This window comes from Dipodomys spectabilis, unplaced genomic scaffold (genome assembly GCF_019054845.1).
Source record: "Dipodomys spectabilis isolate Male_0828 unplaced genomic scaffold, ASM1905484v1 ptg000177l, whole genome shotgun sequence".
Lineage (NCBI taxonomy): Eukaryota > Metazoa > Chordata > Mammalia > Rodentia > Heteromyidae > Dipodomys > Dipodomys spectabilis.
The window spans coordinates 1,918,251-1,939,843 of NW_024870854.1; the positions used below are offsets into that span (position 1 = coordinate 1,918,251).

Below are 21,593 nucleotides of genomic sequence, written 5' to 3' on the forward strand. Positions count from 1 at the left end.
CCAGTGTCTCCATGTGGCTGGAACCCAAGGTGGCCCTCTCATTCTGGAGGTGGGCTGTGGGTCAGCAACTGTCTTACTCAGCCTGTTGAACCAGCCCTATGAGGTAAGCCCCTCTGTGCCCTGGCTAGACCATGACAGTTACTCATTGTCCATCCAGCCTTATTGAACTTAATATTGTTTTCTATGTCCTTTTCTAGCAACTGGCCAAAATTATGATACATAGTTATGGAATGAAAATATAATACCATCTTAAGAAAGTCATTTAGAGCTCTGGGAATGTGGCTTCATGGTACGGTGATTGCTTACCATGCATGAACCCCTGGGTTCCAGTCCCATGGTCAACAAAAAGTCCAAATATGACTTTAAGTTTCCCCAAGTGGGAACATGAAGTATGAGGCCACTCCCTTTCTAAATCACACTTCCAATCGTGCAAATTTGTAAAAAGTAGAATAGAAGTATGATTCTGGTTCCATGCAATTCAGATATAAGAGAATGGACTTAACTGGAAAAAACATCCATCTTGAAAGAGCAGGGATTATACTAGCAATGAACCTGGAGGCAAAGATCATATTTCTTTTTATTTCCTTTATATATATATATGTATATGTATATACATATATATATATACATATATTGTTGTTGTTGTTGTTTTTGGTCATGGCACTTGAACCCTGGGCGCTGTCCCTCTGCTATTCAGCTCCAGGCTAGTGCTCTACCACTTGAGCTACAGTGCCACTTCCAGTTTTCTTGTAGTTAATTAGACAAAAGAGTCTCTGGGACTTTCCTACTGTCTTTGAACCTCAATCCTCAGATCTCACCGCCACCCAGCTTAAGATCACATTTCTAACAGTGTACATTCAGCATATGTAATGTGTATGTTCATCTACCTTTATATGAATTCTTGAGTTAAAAATCTGGGCTACAGGTTAGACTTAACACTCACAAAAATGTTTGTAGTTTAAAAGTTGATACTCTTGGAAAAATAAAACTTAAGATTGTAAAGGAGTCTGGGAAGTTCAGTTTGCATCCAGCCTGGGCAGAACAATCTTTGAGACACTATCTATAATTAACAGCCAAATCTGCATTGGAAGAACAGTTCAAGTGATGGAATACCACTCATGAGCAAGATTGTTGAATAAGAGCTTGAGGCTTTTGCATACATACATACAAACATACGCATACACACAGAGGCACTTATATGTGCACCCACGAATACACAAATGAAACAACTCTCCGAATATGTAGAAAAGTTACAAAGCAATAGAAAATAAGTCCTGAGTAATACTAGAATCAAGTGATAAATTTTAATATTAAAAAGTCCTCTAGTGAACTTTCTTCAAAAAAGTTTGAGACTATTATATAGGTAGGGACCAGAGATAGTAAGAAAGTCAAGAATTCATTATTAAAGGGATCAGATCCATGGAGGAATGAATCAGAGACCCCTGCAGGTGCATCTGAAAATGTTCATATCCTGTGTCAAATGTTAGAACATCTTTCAAAACTGTACATAAACAATCTGAGTAGTCAATGGATAAGATCATCAGAGAAGTTCAGAATTGCTAGTGTGTTTCTAGATTAAATAAACCAACAATCTATGGCAGGGCAATGTGATACAAGCCTGGAATTCTAGCACTCAGACTAAGACCGGAGATTAGAGAGTGGAATTACATAGTGATACCTTCCTTGGACCAGGTAGTATAATTTTGTCTCAATAAAACAAACCAAATTACAAGAAAGAAATACACAGTTGGAAGTTTGGGCTAATTTTGTCATTATGTTTTGAGAAGTGAAGTTTCCAGTTGAAATGCAACTAATATATAATCCTCAGTTGTGTTTTAAACCTCTCTTCATTACAGAATATTCTTAGATGCAAAATAGCTCATGATTCCCATCCAAAATTTGAAAAAGTAAGTAAGTGTCATTCTGTTGGATGCCAAAGAAATGATGAAGTTTTACAAAACTTAAGCCCGGAGAAATAGCACAGTTCGTCTAATGTAGGACTTTGTGGACCTTGCAAAATTAGAATTTAGATTCAAAATAAATTGTTTCTTTCTGTAATTCCATATTCTATTGGATACTACAAAATTCTTTTTAAGTAGAGGTTTTAACTGACAAATTCACAAATGATTCTGGCATTCAATTTGCCTAGAATATTCTTTCAAGAGAGTTATAATTAGAACTTAGTTAATAGATCATTCCAACAGTTCATGTATAAAATGATAATGTGAATAATCTAGACAGAGTTGCCAACGAATGGATGATATTAATTTATAAATAAAAAAAACACTTTTTGAGGGTTTGGTATAACATGGTATGAAGAGAATAATTGTGTGACATCTTCTTTCTTCTACTTATATGTTACACTGGAAGCAATTTCCTTAATTATGTGCCTCTGTATACAATGAGAAAAATGCTAGATTTGGGTTAATTTTTAGTTTTTTTTTGGGGGGGGGGGGTCAGGTCGTGAGGCCTGAACTCTGGGCCTGGATCCTGTCCCTCAGCTCTCCAGCTCAAGGCTAGCACTCTACCACTTAAGCCACAGCGTCCCTTCCGGCTTTATTTCTTTTTGCTTATGTGGTGCTGAGGAATCGAACCCAGGGCCTCATGCATGCAAGGCAATTGCTCTACCACTGAGCCACCTTCCCAGCCCAATTTTTGTTTTTGTTTTATTGGTTTGACCTAGGACTTTAACTCTGGGCCTTGACAGTGTCTCTGAGCTCAAGGCTCCTGCCCTACCACTTCAACCTCAGTGCCACTTGTGTCTGGCTTTTTCTGAGAAGTTTATTGGAGATAAGATTCTAAGGGACCTTCCTGCCTGGATGGCCTTTGAACCATAATCTTCTGATCTTAGTATCCTGAATATCTATGATAGTTAAAAAGTATAAATATAAATAATATTTGCAAGAGTTCTGATCTCAAGAATACCACTGGGGGAAAATTGATGCAACTGAGTTTATTGTGGTGTTCTTTGCAGAACAAGGAAGGCATCACAATACCAGAGGTGCAGTATTTTTTCACAGTACAGATAAGCTATTCATGATGTGAAATAAGGGAATTTTAAGGTGCACCTTACAAGTTGGAAACTGTTGGGCTAGGATGACTTTATGGCATAAAGCTTGGGATTGCTTACTCTTGAAGAATTATTACAGATGCTTCATAGTTTTATCCTCTACAAGAATGTGGCTATTTTTCTGTTGACTTCTCAATGTGTAACACCCCATTGGAATCTGCATCCATGGCAGAATTATATAACATGAAAACAAGTACTGTTTTGAATCTCTCAGGTATGGAATGTTCAGAATCTGAAAATGAGTAGTTATTAGTCATAGGAATTTTGAAGAACACATATATTCTGTCCTCACAACTTATTTAATTTTAAAAGTTATGGGTTTCCATAGAAGTAAATTGTTTTTGGTTTTATGTGTGTGAAATGCTAAATTTATTTTTTTCCAAAATATGCAAATATATTGTGAAAATATTGTCTAGTTGGATAACATTCAAGTTGACGACCTTCTGATAAAGAAAGGGTAATTAAATTAGATGCCAAATAGTATTGATTTTTTTAATTTTACTATATAAAGAATAATGTTAACTATACCAATACAGTGAAATTTTATTTTATGCAGCTTATTTTTTAAATATAATTTTATTTTCAAAGTGATGTACAGTCGGGTTACAGTGATTGTAAGGTAGTGAATACATAACTTTTCAAACTTGTTACCCCCTCCCTCACTTTTCTCACAGTTTTCCTTCACCTACGTACCCCCTCACAAGTTGTAATGTATATTTCCAACATATTGTCTTGTGAGTATTGCTAATGCATTGGTTTGACCTTTGTCATTTGTGTCACCATTGTGATGTTCCTCTTCCCTTCCCTAATTAAGGTAAATGTATACACAATACACAGGGTACCAAAATCAAATACAGTAAAGGATAAACCAAAGGGGAAAAACCAAAGAAAATAGAAATCACATAATACATAAAAAACAACAACCGCAAATAAAATTCTCTGATTCCATATCTTGGAGTTCATGTTGTTCAACATCAGCTTATATGGTCATATATATGCATAACGAAGCCACTGGAAAATAATAGTTGCATGGACACTATATCGTGAAAACAACATGTTAACTGTTTTTGATGGTAAAGGTGGAATTAGGATTGGTGAATTTGCGGTTTTGATAAAGGAATTTCAAAAGAGTTTTAAAAATATGACACATAAATTTTAATTGTTCAAACTTTTGAACAACGTAGCCTATTAAGAAAATTTAAAATTGCCTGGGAAAATAGGCTTTCATGCAAAGAAATCCATGGAGACTTAGTGGAAAGGGAGCAATGTGAGTGAAGATGGCTCATTTTCACACTAAACAAACAAACCTCAGAAACCTTGCTGTAAATCCTGTAGCTTTCCTTGAAAACTGTCCTTACCCAGGAAATATTCTCTCACTGTGTGAAACAAGGTTATAGTGCAATTTAATTCAAATTTCTTAAAAAAAAAAAAAAAAGACATCAAAATTTGTGAATTGACCTTTAATTACCAAACAGTAATCCTCTGAAAAAGATAATTTGGGTCAAAATATTTAGGGAGAAAGTGCCCTCCACAATGAAAAAAGCTATTGGGTTTACACTTTTTGTTTGTAATACTTTCCACAATTTCTTTGCACGTGAATCATTGAAACACAGAAAAAATTCTGATTGGATACTTCAAACCAGTGATTTCACATTTCTAAGTGGCTCACAAATATAAATCCTTATTAAAATGAGATAGTGAATACTTCTCTTATTACATAAGCCAAAAAGTTTTGGGATCAGAAAAGAATTGACCACATGGAAAAAGTAAGAAAAGAGTGTTCTTAGAAGCCCTAGCTAAGCAAATTGGCTTCAACAGTGGAGGGAGGCCAAAACTTTTTGATATAGATTGTAATATTTTTGCTACCTAAAGTGATTTTACAGAGCAGATTTGGCTCACTACAATGCAGAACTGATTGAATGAAGACATGAAAATAAATCCCACATCCAATGGAGGCAACTTAAATAGTTTTAAAGGAGAAACCATGAAGATGTAGCAGTGGGGGAGGTCTTAGAGTCCTTCACCTTCACTAGACTTGGAGCCAAGAAGCTGTGATTAATCGGAAATCAGGCAAGAGCTAAGAGGAGGACATAGAAATAGGACATAGAAGCATTGTCCTTTGTAACAGACACTGTCATCCAAGGTATGGGTGCTTTAACTTTATTCTCTTCCATATATCTTGTTGACCAAATGCAAGACTAAGAGAAAAATAATCTATTGAAATAATTTTGCAAAGAATAACTTCACTGTTTCTGATATGGTATCTAAGGAGAGTCTTAAGAGAGAAGATAAAAGTGGAGTATTCTGTGGTTTCCTCTAAGCATCTTATTAGCAAAGGATATCTTTGAGGTTAGACGTGATTGAACCAAAAAGTGTTGGAGTACTTATGTTTGTGGGCACTTTAGACACAAGAAGACTTTCTTTCTTTTTTTTTTTTTTTTGGGTCTGGTCGTGGGACTTGAACTCTGGGCTTGGGCGTTGTCCCTCAGCTCTTCAGCTCAAACCTAGTGCTCTACCACTTGAGCCACAATGCCACTTCTGGTTTTTTTCTTTTTGCTTATATGGTGCTGAGAAATCGAACTCGGGGCAGCAAGCATGCAAGGCAAGCACTCCACCACTGAGCCACCTTCCCAGCCCGACACAAGAAGACTTTCAAGGCAAAAGAAAAAAAAGAAAAACGGATATCCAAACATTTGTGATCACAGTTTCTTGGACTGGTTTTTTTGGAGACAAAGTTTTACATTACAGTTTGTCCTGATTAACATCAATGTTGGGTTCTTATGGCAACCAAATGCAGGGGTGAAGTTTAATGGACTCCCTTGAACAAGTAAACAGCATGATAAAAAAAATTGCAAATAATATTTAGTGAATTACTTTCACCAATTACTTTTCCAGAATAAAGAAGGAAATATATAATTCAAAATTAATTGACTTAAAAGTATGAAGAAAGAGTAGTGGAGAGAGATGAAAGAAAACATAGAGTAATGGGTTCTTGATCTTTTCTCTTGCATTCTATCTTCACAAGCTATCAAGTGTGGCTCAGGAGTGGAGTATCCAGTTCAGAGAGAACTCGCAGAAGGAAGATAACATTTGCAGCAGATATAGGTGATTTATAACAATGAGACAATCTATTTAAATCTGTTCAAATTTCTCCCCTACCCCAAACTGCCCTCTTTTAATAGTTTTGTTTGCTTTTCTTAATACTGCCCTTCATTAACTGCTTAAAATTTTGAGAGGTCATATTCATACTCTCTAGAGATTGCTCTTTGGTTATAATTTTTGTGTGTTTTTTAACTGAATTTCAAAAGGTTGTGCAAGTGTGTTACAATTAAATATGTCCATCTAATTGTCCAATGCTCCCGGATCAGATTTCACTCCTTCTATCATAGTCAACCAACTCCTTCTCCAAGATGTATTTCAGATTTACCACTTCCTTATCACTTGTGATAGAAAGGCAGTAGTGTAAGTTCCTGCCTGGTTGGAAGGTAGACAGTCCAGACATTAGGAAATCATGCATATGACGAATTTTTTTCACCTTGGCGTTAGTTACTTTTGAAATGGTAGGTATAATAGACACTTAAATTTTGAAAAAATACCTTCTAGTCTGAACAGTTCTGCTGAACTGTTCATCTCTCTATGATCCCTTGTAACTAAGATTAGTTTTGTTCCAGTAAGACAATCTATGCTGTCAGGGTAGGATATTCTGGTTGGTCTGTTCCTACATGGAAGAAGGATAAAAGGTCAGGTAGAAATTTGTGCCAGTAAGACCTCATTTGGAAAATTTAAGCTGAAGAAGTTTAGAAGTAGCTCTTAAGCAAGGCTTACGTTGAATCTATTTGCTCCACAAAGCTAACTCAGTTACATAAATAAGAACTTGAAAAAGCCATCACCTTAGGACCTAGCTATAAGTGCTTCAAAGTATGATCAAATCTAAAATGAAAAAGCCTTAAAATTGTCATTGACAAAAAAAACGCAAATGTGAGCAATCGACCGAACAATATAATTTTTTTTCCACTATACACATTATTTTAGGGAAATAAGATCAATAGTATTGTTAGGAACAATAAGGTTTCCTTGCTACAAATAGGCACCCAAGGATATAAGCCTGTATAAAGATTGCATCATTAACTACTTAAATTTAGAGGATACTACATGCTTCAGCAGCACGTATACCCAAATTACAACAATACAGAGATTAACATAACACTTGCACAAGGATAATATGAAAATTTGTGAAGTATTCCATATTTTTCATTGTTCAGTTGCAGAAATGAAAAACAGTTATTAAAAGGTTAATTACAAAATTACAAGTGTAACAATATATGCAAGTGTTAGAATTAAACGTTAGTTTGACATCAGTGTATTAAATCTTCACCTTAGAAAGGCCTTTACATAGAACTTCACAAAACTTTTGAAATTAGTTAACATTATCATTTTATCCCAAAGAAACAAACTACTATAAGAACCTAGAAAAAGGGGCTGGGAAGGTGGCTCAGTGGTAGAGCGCTTGCCTTGCATGCTTGAGGCCCTGGGTTCGATATCTCAGCACCACATACACAAAAAGAAAAAAGTCAGAAGTAGCTCTGTGGCTCAAGTGGTAAAGCGCTAGCCTTGAGCTGAAGAGCTGAGGGTCAGCGTTCAGAGTTCAGAGGCCCAGAGTTCAGGCCCATGACTGGACCAAAAAAATAAAAGAACTTAGAAAATATAATCTTAAATTTTCTATATGAAATGCAATCTGAAAGGACACATTTATTAATAAATAACATATTATAAAACAATGTTGAATTCAAAGTATATCTAGGAAAGAATTAAATAGATTATGGATATTATGCAAACACAGAATATAGAATATTTTAAAATATACTTTTTTCAGTCAAGAACCAGAAATATCTTTAGCTTCTGTACCACTCATTTCAACAGATAAGATCAAATTATTTCTGATTAAAAAATCACAAACTCTGCAGAAATCATTATAGATGTACACAAACAACTCAAATACATTTTGACATCAAAGTCAGGCAATTCAATTGGAAAAATTCCACGGAATTTTTACAGTAAGATATTGCTGTTATTTGGATTGTGAAAATATTTTGTATGGACACAAAGAATGGACTGGCATTTTGATGTTTAAGAAATGTAACTGATATCTTAGCTATGCTAAATAATGCTGCGATAAACATAGTTGTTCTGGTAGCTTTAGTATGGTCTTGTTTGATGCCCCTAAGTAGATGAATGGATTAAGAAAATAGAATTCTATGGAATGGAATTTTATGCCTCCCTCAGAAAGAATGCCATTGCCCCATTTGTTAGGAAATGGAAAGAATTGGAAAACAATATATTAAGTGAAGTAAACCAGGCCCAAAGAAACATAGATCCCATGGTTTCCCTTATTAGCAATAACTAATATATGTCTGAGACAAACAGAAATGGTCAGATAAGTTGATATTAGTTGAATTGAACCCCAAGATAAGGATTCAAATGTTACTTTTTTCTTTCTTGCAATTGTTTCTAACATATTTATAAGATGATATCTTTGCTGCTTTGTATGTCCCTCCACCACCGTAAAACCCCTACTTTAATTTTATTTGATGTTGGTATGATTTGTGGAGGGGAAGGGAAAAAACAAATTGTTTAAATAGGGATACAGGTTGACCCATTGCAACAATGAGATATACAAGACGTCAGGTAGAAAAACGAACTTTACAACTTTGACGGGGGGGAGGGGTAGTGAGGGGGGATGGGAGTGGGGGGGAGATGAGAAGGTATGGGAAGGGGAAATAAAGGAGGAGGCAACAATGCTTGATAAGAAATGTACTCATTACCTTGCCCATGTAATTTTAACCCCTCTGTATGGTGTTTTCACAGTAAAATAATAAAATTCAACAAAAAAAAAAGATAAAAGAAAAGAAACTTAACCGAACCATTACAACTTAATAGAACAATTTGTACAAACTTCCACAACTTCAAAGAGTAGTGATACATACTTATCCTTTTGGTAATATTAAAGGCAGTTTCTTCCAAGTTTTTCTTCAGACCTGGTTTGATATAATGGTTCAACAGAAGGAGATCTAGTGTATCTTTGCTATCTATATTCCCAGCAGCAAGATGCAAGGGAGTCAAGAGGCATTTAGTTTGGGCATTGGTATCTACATCATGATGAAGTAAGAAAGACGCCACACTGGTATTATTCCACTACTAAGCACTGCGCAGGGGTATCCAGCCATTAACAATTATTGCATGAATATCTGCTGCTTGAGCCACCAACTCATGGACAATGTCTACATGTCCACTGTAGGCTTCCCGATGAAGAGGGGTATATTCATTGCCATCCCTAGTATTCACATGAGTGGCCTTTATGGAAAGTAGTCACCACACTATAGTAAGCCGATTATTTTCAGCAGCACAAAGAAGAAATTTGCTTGGATCCTACTCCATTTTTTTTTCTTGCAATTGATACGATTTTTCACTTTTTCGTTTTGTTACTCATCTTCATCAGAATTGCCTAACTAGAGTCTTTCAGTGCCAGTGGGAATAAGGTGACCATGTATTTCCCCAATAGTTCATATTGGTTGAACTTGTGGGAAAAATATAGTGAATTTTCTGCATCTGTTTTTTTCATGATGATTTATTTTCTCTTTTTACATTTTTATTATTCTAAGTCATTCTAACTGGAAAGTAGGGAATTGATGGAGAGCAAAGGAGAGATGTTCCTCCGTATCCAAAGGTACAGACTGAAAATGAGGATCATGTGCAGCTTCTCCCAGGAATGAGAAAATAGAAGGTGGCTCAGTGGTAGAGTGCTTGCCTTGCATGTATGAGCAACGGCAGGTCATGTCCACTTTGTAGCCTTGTCATTCAGAACCACGGTGCAAAGAAAAAGACATAATACCCCAGCCCTCTGAAGCTCGCCACTTTTTGTGGTATCCTACTTTTTTTTCTTCCTGCAAACCCTCAGGGCCTAGGATCCCAGGATGGGCTATGGGTCCAGAGACTGCACCACAGCCTAGGGTGATGGAAGCTGAGTCAGCATAGCCACAACCTGAGTTCAAGCCCCGTGGTTAAAAATAAAGAATAAATAAAACAATTAATTAATTATTTAACTAAATTAAAAAGAAATAAAGATCTCTGGTTTGGAATTTCTGCCAGTTTCCTTCCTTAACCTGGAATTTGTACTCAGGGTCTTGGTAAATCTGTAGCAATGTGAGGGAAGGTGCAGCGTTGCCACTACTTGAGTTCAAACCCCGTGCCAAGCCAAAAATAAAAAAAAGTCACTGAGCTCGGCAGGGGGAGTAGTTGTGGAGATGGGAGGGAAGGGAAGGTAGGGGGAAAACAAACAAAAGAGGAGGCAACAATGCTCAATAGGAAATGAACTCATTACCTTGCTCATGTAACTGTGATCCCTCTGTACAACATTTTTGCCATAAAAATGTACAAAAAAAGAAAAAATGTAGTGCTCAGAGAAGCACTTTGGGGATAATGGAAGGATGTCTGAAAAGCTGTATAAAATTCTACACTGCTTTTTTTTTAAATGCTCTGTATGAAACTGAATGAACATAACTGCTTTCAATAAAAAAAAAAAATTAAGCTACTGTCGTGGAACTGGGGTCAGTATTTCTGTAATTGCTGTGATTTGATCTCACCCTCCAGGTAACTCTTTTGCACCAAGAGTGAAGACGAAGCTTACTGTCTTTGAGGAAAACAAATTCAGGCTAGAGTTCTGAAAGCCCAAATGAATGCCCTGCAATGGAAAATAATATTACTATACATGTGTAATATATGATATATACTTACATATGTATGTTTATTACATATAAATTTTATTATTGATTTTGTATTTTATTTTTTATTTGATTCATTTATTTATTGTTTATTGTATTTAGTATTATTATACACATAATATTTAGTACATGTTTTACATCTATTATAAAATGATTCACAATAATTTAAGACATTGATTCATTTTCATTTATACTTTATTAAGTGTTGAAACATGATACATAATTAAATGGAAGCATTTGTTACAGTCTTCACATGTTTAGAGTCTCGCCCACAGATGAGCTTTGTCTTCTTTATCTTTGGAAACCTTCCTATAGGGATTTCTTTAGATGATTTATAATCAGAGGCCTTTTCTTGAGGATAGGCAAGTTGAGGGATAAAATTTAAGGGTGGGGCTAGAAATGTGACTTAGTGGTAAGGAGCTTGCTCAGCATGCATGAATGCCATGGTTTGAATCCTCAGTGCCACATACTCAGAAAAACCCAGAAGCTGTGGAGTGGCTCAAGTGGTAGAGCTCTAGTCTTGAGATAAAGAAGCTCACAGAGAGTGCCCAGGCCCTAAGATCAAGCCCCAGGATTTTCAAAAATAATAGGCCAGATTCTGGTGCTGACATCTGGAAAACTAGCTTCTCAGGAGACTGGGAGCTGAAGACCACAGTTCAAAGAAAGGCTAAGCAAGGAAAGCCTGTTAGACTCTTATCTCCAATGAACCACCAAAAGACACTGTGGCTCAAGTGGTACTGTTTGCCTTGAGCTGAAGGGCTCAGAGACAGTGCCCAGGCTTGAGTTCGAGACACACAACTGGAAAAATGTGTGGGTTAATCAAAGCACTTTTCCTATTTGCTAATTAAGAGAACATTCTCTGGAAAATGAATGCTGATGTATACCAGAATTGGAGTCAGAGCTCAAGGTTCAAGTTTAGTAGATCCATATGCCCAGTCTCTGAGACTCTAGCATTATAACCTTGTGTGCTACAGGGTTCTGAAAGATCCAATGTTGAAAGGGTTAATATGCTCCCCAAGCCCTTTGTGATAAGCAGTTGACTTGTACTGACAATGTCATTACAGTTCTGAACCTAGCAGAGAATCAGTAGCTCACGCCCATCACCCTATCTTAGGAGGCTGAGGTCTCAGGATCACAGGGTAAAGTCAGCCAGAGTAGGAAAGTCTATGACACTCTGACTTCCACTTCTGAAACCTCAGATGTTCAAGAGCTTCCTGGGTTTCCCTTGGTGATGAGAAGTTACTTGCACTCTAAATGTTCTTAAAGTTCTCAAGCTATAGAAGCAGGAAGGAAACATTATTGACCCATCATGGGTTCAAATGAAGTTCTCAGGGTCAAAGCCCTGTTAGCAGGAAGAACTCCATTATATCACTGTATTTGAAGGACAGAAAATAGTTGCAAAAGCCGGGCTAGGTGAAAAGACCAAGGCCTGCAGGATTAGGAGGCAGAATGTACACACTCAACAGGAAAGTGAGCTACAAAACCACTTCATTAATTCCAGGCACAACCAGCAACGGGGGAGGGGGGACTTCAAACATTTGTTAGAGTTATACCAGGGTCAGGCTTTTCTCAGCCTCTTCAAACAATGACTGATTAACCTTCCTCCCTCAGGTGAAGGGAGCCTCAAACTATCTTTAGGTTACCAACAGAGAGCCAGTTTAGTGTGCGAGTGTTTGTGTGTGGGGGGGGGAAGGAACAGAGTTGAAAACCCTGATCTCTGGTTTTAAGGAGTGGGTTTTTCACTCTTCATTTCTCAGGTTTGAAGGCCCTTCTTCTACCTCGGTGAGTCCAATCTCCTTCCTTCCTTCTGCACATTATTAATGCCAATCCCCAGTCCAAGGAGAAGCAGGGCCATTTCTCTTCTCTCTCCAAGCACCTGGCTCTTCCCTCTTGGCTCTGGGGCCCTCAGCTGCCTGAGAAGTGGGAGAGAGACAGGCTTCCTGCTCTGTGGTTATGTGAATGCGATGCTGGTATCCTGGCACACTGCAGAAGGCCTCATGACTGCTAATTGTTCCCTTCTTCCCTCTTGACGTCCAAGAGCAGATTCATCTATCATGTTTGTATCTATCTATCTATCTACCTATCTATCTATTATCTACCCACCCACCTACCTACCTACCTATCTATCTCTTTGTCAGTTCTCCGTTGAACTCAAGGCCTGGGCACTATATGTAGCACTCTATTACTTGAGCCACAGCACCAATTCTGGCTTTTTCTGTGTATGTCCTACTGAGGAATCGAACCCAGGGCTTCTTGCATGCTAGGCAAACAGTCTCTCACTAATCCACATTCCCAGCCCTCTCATCTTTTTCTTAATGGTATTTTTTACATAAGTATGCTGCCATTTTTCATCCGCAAGTTAATTTTTCTGAATACTGGTTACTTCTAAGAAACCTGATCTTGTCTTCCCTTGCCTGATTTGTGATTGTTCCTGTGTTGGCCTCATAAGAAAATCTAAATAAACCCTGCTGAAAGCCTAAGTGTGCATCATATAAGGACACAGGCCTGAAACCCTGGAAGAGAAAAGCGATGGGCCTGAAATGAAGATTAAGATGCAGTTTGTGCAACAGACATCTCTGAAAAATAAATCAGTAAATAAAAGCAGAAGCATTGCATATGGTCTGTTTGCACTCAGGGAGGTAATACACACATAAGTAGGTAAGGCACTGATACATAACTTGGCCTTCTCCCTTTGAATTTTTTTGTAGTCATCCCAGGGCTTAAACTCAGGGCCCTATACAATTCTGAGTTGTGTTACTCAAGGCTGAGGCTCTACCACCACCACAGCTCCACTTCCAGCCATCTGGTCGATAAAAATTGGACATAAGCACCTCCCAGGCTTTCCAGCCTGCTCTGGCCAATATCTCCTGCTTGGCTTTCTCTCTCAAAGCTGGAGCTCTTCCCTCTAGGCCACTGCTCCACTTCTGGTTTTCTGGTGGTTTATTGGAGAAAAGAGACTCACAACTTCCTGCTCAGGCTGGTTTTGGACAGCGATCTGAGGAAGATTCAAGCAACTTTCCTCAGGGATTCACCGAGGAACCGCTCCACACAAACCTTTAGTCTAAATCTCGAGAGGTACTGGAGAAAAACAGAAACAGGAAGATGTTTCTAGTGTGTTCTAGATACTTAAGGTTGGAAACACTCATAATTAGTAGGTCATTTTATAGGCAAAAGGAGCAGTGCAGACTGCATGAGGATCATTCCAGCTTTTGTTCCACTCATCCTGAGACAGTAAATTTACTGCAGCTCAATGCTAAGTGACTAAACTGATGTGTCCTGTGGACATTTGCTCCCAAATCCTGGAACACTCATTTCTCACTTTTGGTTGCAAGCCTGTTACCAGAGGAGAAGATGAGGAGAGAAAATCGTTTTCAGAGAAAGCAGCTATAAAGAACATTGGGTAGTTTACTTATAAATTCAAACCAATGGAATGACCCTGTTAAGAAGTCAGCTTGTCCAGAGTAAAAAATGAAGAAGGAAAGAAAGGGAAGACCCAGTGGCTGCTGACTCTAATCTCAGCTCTGAGGAGGCTGAGATGTAGAGAACCTTAGTTTGAATCCAGCCAGTATTGGAAAGTCCATGACACTGTTATTTCTAAAAGCTCAGAGAAAAGCCCAGATGTGGGGCTTTTAATGCAATACCTGAGCAAAAGCAGCTCAGGAACAATGCCTACGCTCATAATGCAACCCCAGGACCTGCCCCCACAAAAAGGTCCTGTACCTCCATGTGTTTGCGTGTGTATGGATGTTCCTTTAGGTGTAGCTCCAGAGTAGTTATAATGAACAGCACCAAACTAGGAAATTTGTTTATAATACAATGATTTCATAGCATAGAGAGTGCTTTCGAAACAGTGCATGTTCAGGTACTCCCCTTACTGTTCCGTGTAGCCTGAGGGTTTCTCTCTACCCCATGCTGTGGGAAGAAGTCTCACTCATTGTCTGAACAGGAAAACAAAAGGCCTTACTCCTGTACAGCGGTGAAACAACTCCATCTGGGCCAATTAGTGAGGATGAGTGTGGGTAGGCTCTGAAGGCCCAGAGAAAAAGGCCTCTTTGTACCCCAAGCTATCTCTCTCCCCAGTTCGCTGTTTTGTCAGGATGCCTTCATTTGTGTAACCTCCATTGGCAGGCCAAGTTCCCTGCACTTATCCTGCCTTTGTGAGACTATATTCCGGTGTTCAGATACAGTGCTCAATAAAATTCAGGAGTTCTTCTGGCAGAAAACTAAGATATTGAACCTAATGAAATGTTTAGTTGCAGGTGATGATGGGCCTATGATGCGTTTCCTAGGTTTCTGGAATCTTGGGAAATCCAAGCACATATCACATAACAGAAAGCTTCCTGTCATCTAGGGCTGGTGAATCTCATCATGTTTTGAAACATTTGACCTCTCCTTGTTGGGCCCTGGGTGGCTAGGTTTGGGTTGAACACAGGGCCTGGGTGCTGAATATGAGCTCAATGGAGAAGCCCAGTGCTTTACCATTCTGTGTCTCAGTTTCACTTCTGGTCTGTGTGTGTGTGTGTGTGTGTGTGTGTGTGCGCACACGCGCGCGCATACACCAGTCCTGGAGCTTGAACTCAGCACTGTACTTTGTTTTTCTTGCACAAGGATAGCTCTCTCCCACTTGAACCACGGAGCTAATTCAGGCTTTATTCTAGTGAGGTGGTCCTGAGAAATGAAGCCCAGGGTTTCATATATGCAAAGCACTCTACCCCTAAGGCCCATTCCCAGCCCTCTACTTCAGGTTTGTTAGATTTTTTTCTGCTTTTTTGTTGTTGTTGGTTGTAGGAGATGATGCATGGACCTGCGTGCTGTCCCTGAGTTCTTCAGCTCAAGTCTAGTGCTCTACCACTTGAGCCACAGAGCCACTTCAGGTTTTCTGGTGACCCATTGGAGCTAAGTGTCTAAAGGACTTTCCTGCCCCAGACTAGCTTTGAACTATGATCCTCAGATCTCATCCCCCTGAGTAGCTAGGATGACAGGCATGAGCCAAAAGTACCAAGCTTCCACTTCAGGTTGCTTAGGGGTCAATTGGACATAATAGTCTCATAGGACCTTTTGTGTCTGGGATAGTTTGGAACCTAGATCCTCAGATCTCAGCTTCCTGAGAAGGCAGCTATCAACCCCTAGGTCATGGCACTCTGCTGCAAGGGGATCCGTGGTTCCACATGGTGGAGTGGTAGCCATGTGCCCAAGAGGTAAGGGTCAGAGCCTAGGCCCTGAGTTCAAGGTCATGACTTAGCCAAAGCAGAACAAAACAATTGTCTTCAGGAGACAACTCACTAGTCTTCAGTAATACATAATTTTTTCCCTGCCATGGAGACATATCTGAGCTCAAACTTCTTGTCTGCATAATTGTCTCAGTATGTAGCTCTTACAAGGACCCAATGAAAGAATGCATCCTGAGAAGGACTCAGCACATGGCACTCTTAGCTTGACTCAGCACACAGCATCCTGTGAAAGACTCAGAACACAGCACCCAATGCAAAACTCAGCACACTGCACCCTATGAAAGACTCTGCACATAGCTCCCTGTGCAAGACTCAGCACAGAGCATGCAATAAAGGACTCAGCACATAGATCTATTCCACAAGCTGTCATTAGAATTAGGGAAATACTAGAAATATACTGTGACATCATGAATATTGTGACATCACATTGCTAGATGTAATGACTGTTGTGTCACATTGTCACATCACAAATCTGTTCTGACTTCATCACATTTGTGCCAACAAATGCCTTTGGAATCCTCACAATCACATTCTAAAATTATATACTTATTTTGAGTTAATGACAATTGAGGTCTGGCATGCCATTGTCACATCAGCAATCTATTGCAACATCACAAAGGTATTTTGAACTCATCACTATTATGGCATCACCAACTAATTGTCACATAACACTCATGTCATAATTTGACATCATATTGCAGTTGTGGTATTACTGTACCATCATGCTTTCACAAATCTATTATGCCCTCATCACATCTTAGAAAATTCATGGCCTTTGGGATATCAAGCTCTTTCTATGAACGTGTTTCATTATGAACTTGTAGCAATTGAAATTTGAAATAAGATGTGACATTACAAACTAGTTTTGACATCACTAACCCATTTTTATATCATTAACATTTTGAAAACTGAAATCTGTTAGGAATTTTAGCACTTTTGACAAAAACACATGGCCTTTGTGTCATCACAGTTCATTTGTGTATGTCATTATGATTGCATTCTCATATCCTCACTATAAACTAATGGCAATTTAGATTTGACATGCCATTTTGACATCACAAACACTTTGTGACATCATCACCAATTTGACATCAGACTGTCGTTATGACACCATCAGCTCATGGTGACATCACCAAGCTACAGTGACATCATAGCATTGTCATTTTGCTGCCATAGACACACTGTGAATGTATATCCTGTGATTTCATAATATTTCAAATGTGGCATATCAGTTGATATCAGAAACACATTGTGACCTCATAACCATTGTAACATTATAAACCCTGTGTGACGTCATAACCAGTGTCATATCACATTGTTATTATGACATCTTTAGCTTATGGTGACATCACAAATTGACAATGACATTATAGGATTTGCCATTATGTCATTGTGATATCATAGTCACATTATGAGTGCCTGATCTGTGATTTCATTGTATTTGAAATGTGGCATATGGGTTGATATTAGAAACTCATTGTGATGTCATAACCATTGTCACATCAAAATCGCTTTGTGACATCAATTTGGCAATGTGACATAACAAAGGCAACGTGATGCTACTAAGGCACCATGATATCACAATGGTCATGAACTCACAATGGGTTTCTGATATCAACCAACATGCCACATTAGAAATAGAATCAAATAACATAATAGGCAAACACAACGTGTATATGACATCAGAATGACAATGTGATGTTACAATGCTATGATGTCATTGTAGTTTTACATGTGAAAATTAGCTGATGGTGTCATAATGGCAACACGATTTCACAATTATGGTGATGTCAGAAAAGATTTGTTATGTTTCAATGGTATGTCTGATGTCAGTTGTCATTAGTTCCCCATGAGGATATGGATACAAAAAAGTTCTGTGATGTCACAGAGGTCACGTGTGTTTTCAAAGGTGGTAGGAAGTCATAATAGGTTTGTGATGGCAAAATGTAATCCATAATGTCACAATGGAAATGAGATGTCACAATGGAAATGAGATGTCTTATTGGGTTTTTGATGTCACAGTGGTGATGAGGTCACAAAAGTCTTGTGATGTCAGTTTATTTATAATATCAGAATGATATATCCAATTCCAATTACTCATAATTCAATGTGAGGATACCAGGTGATAGAAGAAGCTTCATAGAATGAGGTCATAGCATGTGAAAACCCAATAGGACAGTGATTTTACAATGACAATGTAATGTCTTAACATCATGTTATAATAATGTTTTGAGGTCACAATTGGTGACGCCATACGGATAAGGGGTCTCAATAGATTTGAGATGTCCCAAGGGGTTGGTGATGTCACAATGGCATGTAGGATCTCAATTGTCATTAACTCATCATACATATATGAGTTTGGGAAGGGATTCTGATGGCACCAAAGTATATGTAATCAAAAAGGTGAAGAACTTACAGGTCTGAGATGTCCAAAGTGACACAATGGTTATGATGTCCAGTGCTGTGATACCATGATGTTACATTGGATTTTAGATATCTCATGTCATATCTGAAATATGACGTCGAACACAGTATTTCAACTCACAAAGGGCCTAAGATATCACAATGGCATGTCACAAAAATTATGAGGACAGGAGAGGTATTTGATGTCACAGTGGGTTAGTGATATAACAAAAGCAATGTTCTGTGACAAAGAAATTTGATGTCACAAAGGTTATGAGTTCACAATGGTTTCCTGATATCAACTCACATGGCACATTTGAAATTGAATGAAATCAAAGGATAGGCATTCACAATGGGTCTATGACATCCAAATGACAATATAATGTCAAGGTAGCAATGTTTGATAGGATATGTACTCATTACCTCGCTAATGTAACTGCAATCCCTCTGTACACTATACTTACAATAAATAACAGAGAAGAAAATAAAAAGAAAAAATGATATGGTGTCATTGGGGTTTGGTGATGTCACAATGAGATGAAGATGTCATGTGACAATGTGATTTCACAGTCATAATTATTGCTCAAAGTATTTGTGATGATACAATGCTATGTGTGATCACAATTTTCATTAGTTCACTATGAGGATATGGGTACACAAAGGGTCTGTGATGCCACAGAGGTCATGTGTTTTATAAAGGTGTTAAGAGTTCACAATAGCTTTGTGATGTCACAATGTGATTGCAAAGGCAAAACAGCAAGGTGATGTCACAATGGGTTTGTGTTGTCACAGTGGTGATGAGACCAAATGAATTTGTGATGTCACTATGAGTTTGTAATATCACAATGACATGTGTAATTTCAATTTCTACTAGTTCACAATGAGGAAACAATTTCGAAGAAAGAAATTTAAGCTCCAAAGACCTTGAGTTTTTAATCATAACTTGTGTGATATGCTGCCTTTAGTAAGCTTATAATGTTTTCAAACTCATAATAATTCTGGTATGACATATGATATTCGAAATTGACTCTGACATCATGAATATTGTGACATCACATTGATAGATATCAAGACCATGGTATCATACTGTGAACTCACAAATCTGTTAGGACTTCATCACATTTGTGCCAATACATGACTTTGGAGACAACAAAGTCCCTTTGTGAACTCATATCTTCATTGTGAATTAATGACATTTGAGATCTGGCATGGCATGGTGACATTTCCAACCAATTGTGACAACACAAACCTATTATAGTAGAAACACATTGTGTTCTAATAGCCATTGTGGTAGCACAATCCCTTTGTGATCCCACATTTTCATTGTGATATCACTAACCCACTCTGAAATTGCAATGCTCTCATACACAATCCAGGAACAAAATGTGATACCTGAATTCAGTTGACATCTAGATCATGGTGACATCACACTGATAGATGTTATGAGTATTTTGTCACATCCTGACAACACACACCTGTTAGGACTGCATCACTTTTGAGACAACGCATGCCTTTGGAGACATCACAGTCCCTTTGTGAGCTCATATACGCATTGAGAGTTAATGACAATTGAGATCATATGTGTCATTTTGATAGCACCAACCTATTGTGACCTCACACACCTCTTGTAAATTCATCACCAGTGTGGCCTCACCAATTGTGATATCAAAACTATATTGTCATCATATTGCAACATCCATTACCATTGTGATATCACTGTTCCATTGTTTTTTCAAAAATCTAGTATGTCTTCATAGCATTTTAGAAAATTCATGGCCTTTTATATTTCATTCTTATTCTGTGAACTCATATCCTCATTGTGAAATAGTTGCAACTGAAATTGGACATGTGATTATGAGATGTGACTTCACAAAACTATTTGATTTCATCACCTATGTGACATCACAAACCCATTGTGAGCTTTCATTGTCATTTGACATCACTATCACATTGTGACATCCCAAACCTCTTAGAACCTCTTAGCACCTTTGAAAAAACACATATCCTTTGTGACATCACAATCCCTTTGTGTAACTATACCCTCATTATGAACTGACAATTGATATCAGACATGCCATTGTAACATAACGAACCCTTTGTGACATCACCAATGTGATATAACATTCTCATTATGACAGCATCAACTACTTTTGACATCACAAAACTACAGTGATAAGAGGGCACATTTTCATTGTGATGTTATAGACAGAATGTGAATGTCTATTTTTAATCTTTGTGTGTGTGTGTGTGTGGGTCGTGGGTCGTGGAGCTTGAAATCTGAACTTGGGTGCACTCCATGCTCTTCAGCTCTAGGTGAGCATTCTATCGCTTGAGCCACAGTGCCACTTCTGGTTTTCTAGTGGTTTTTATTGGATATAAGAGTCTCATGGACTTCCCTGCCTGAGCTTGCTTTGAACTGTTATCTTCAGATCACAGCCTCCTGAGTAGCTAGGATTACAGGTGTGAGCCACCAGCGCCCAACTTTTTCATTGTATTTCAAATTTGACGTGTGTTGATATCAGAAACATAATGTGACCTAATAACCATTGTAGCATTATAAATCAGCAGTGACATCGAATTATTATGACACCATCAGCTCATTGTGACATCACCAAACGATAATGGCATCATAGCATTATAAATCACAGTGACATTGTTACATCATAGATGTAACAGTGTGAAGGCCTATTCTAGGAATTCATTCTATTTCTGAAACCCATTTTGACAATATAACCATTCTGATATCACAATCCTTTGTGACATCACATTGGCATTGTGATATCATTAACCTACTGTGCCATCACAAACCAGTCCTGTCCTTATAAGTTTAGTGACATGTTGCCATTGTCATATATTAGGCTCTTTGCGAGCTCACAATCTGTTTTCAATTTCATGTTTCTGGTATGACATGTGATATCAGAAATCCCCTGTGACATCATACTGCCAGAGGTCATGACCATTGTGTCACATTGTGATATCACAAAACTGTTAGAATGGCATCACATTTGTGACAACACATGCTTTTGGGGACATTACAGTCCTTTTTTGAACTCATATATTCATTGCCAATTAATGACAATTGAGAACTGCCATGCCACTCTGACATCATGA

At 38.1% G+C, this 21,593-nt stretch overlaps 1 pseudogene; it reads left to right on the forward strand.

Moving 5' to 3' along the window:
- Positions 1–7,222: 7,222 nt before the first annotated feature.
- LOC122120715 lies at positions 7,223–7,322 on the forward strand (annotated as a pseudogene).
- The last annotated feature ends 14,271 nt before the right edge of the window (positions 7,323–21,593 follow it).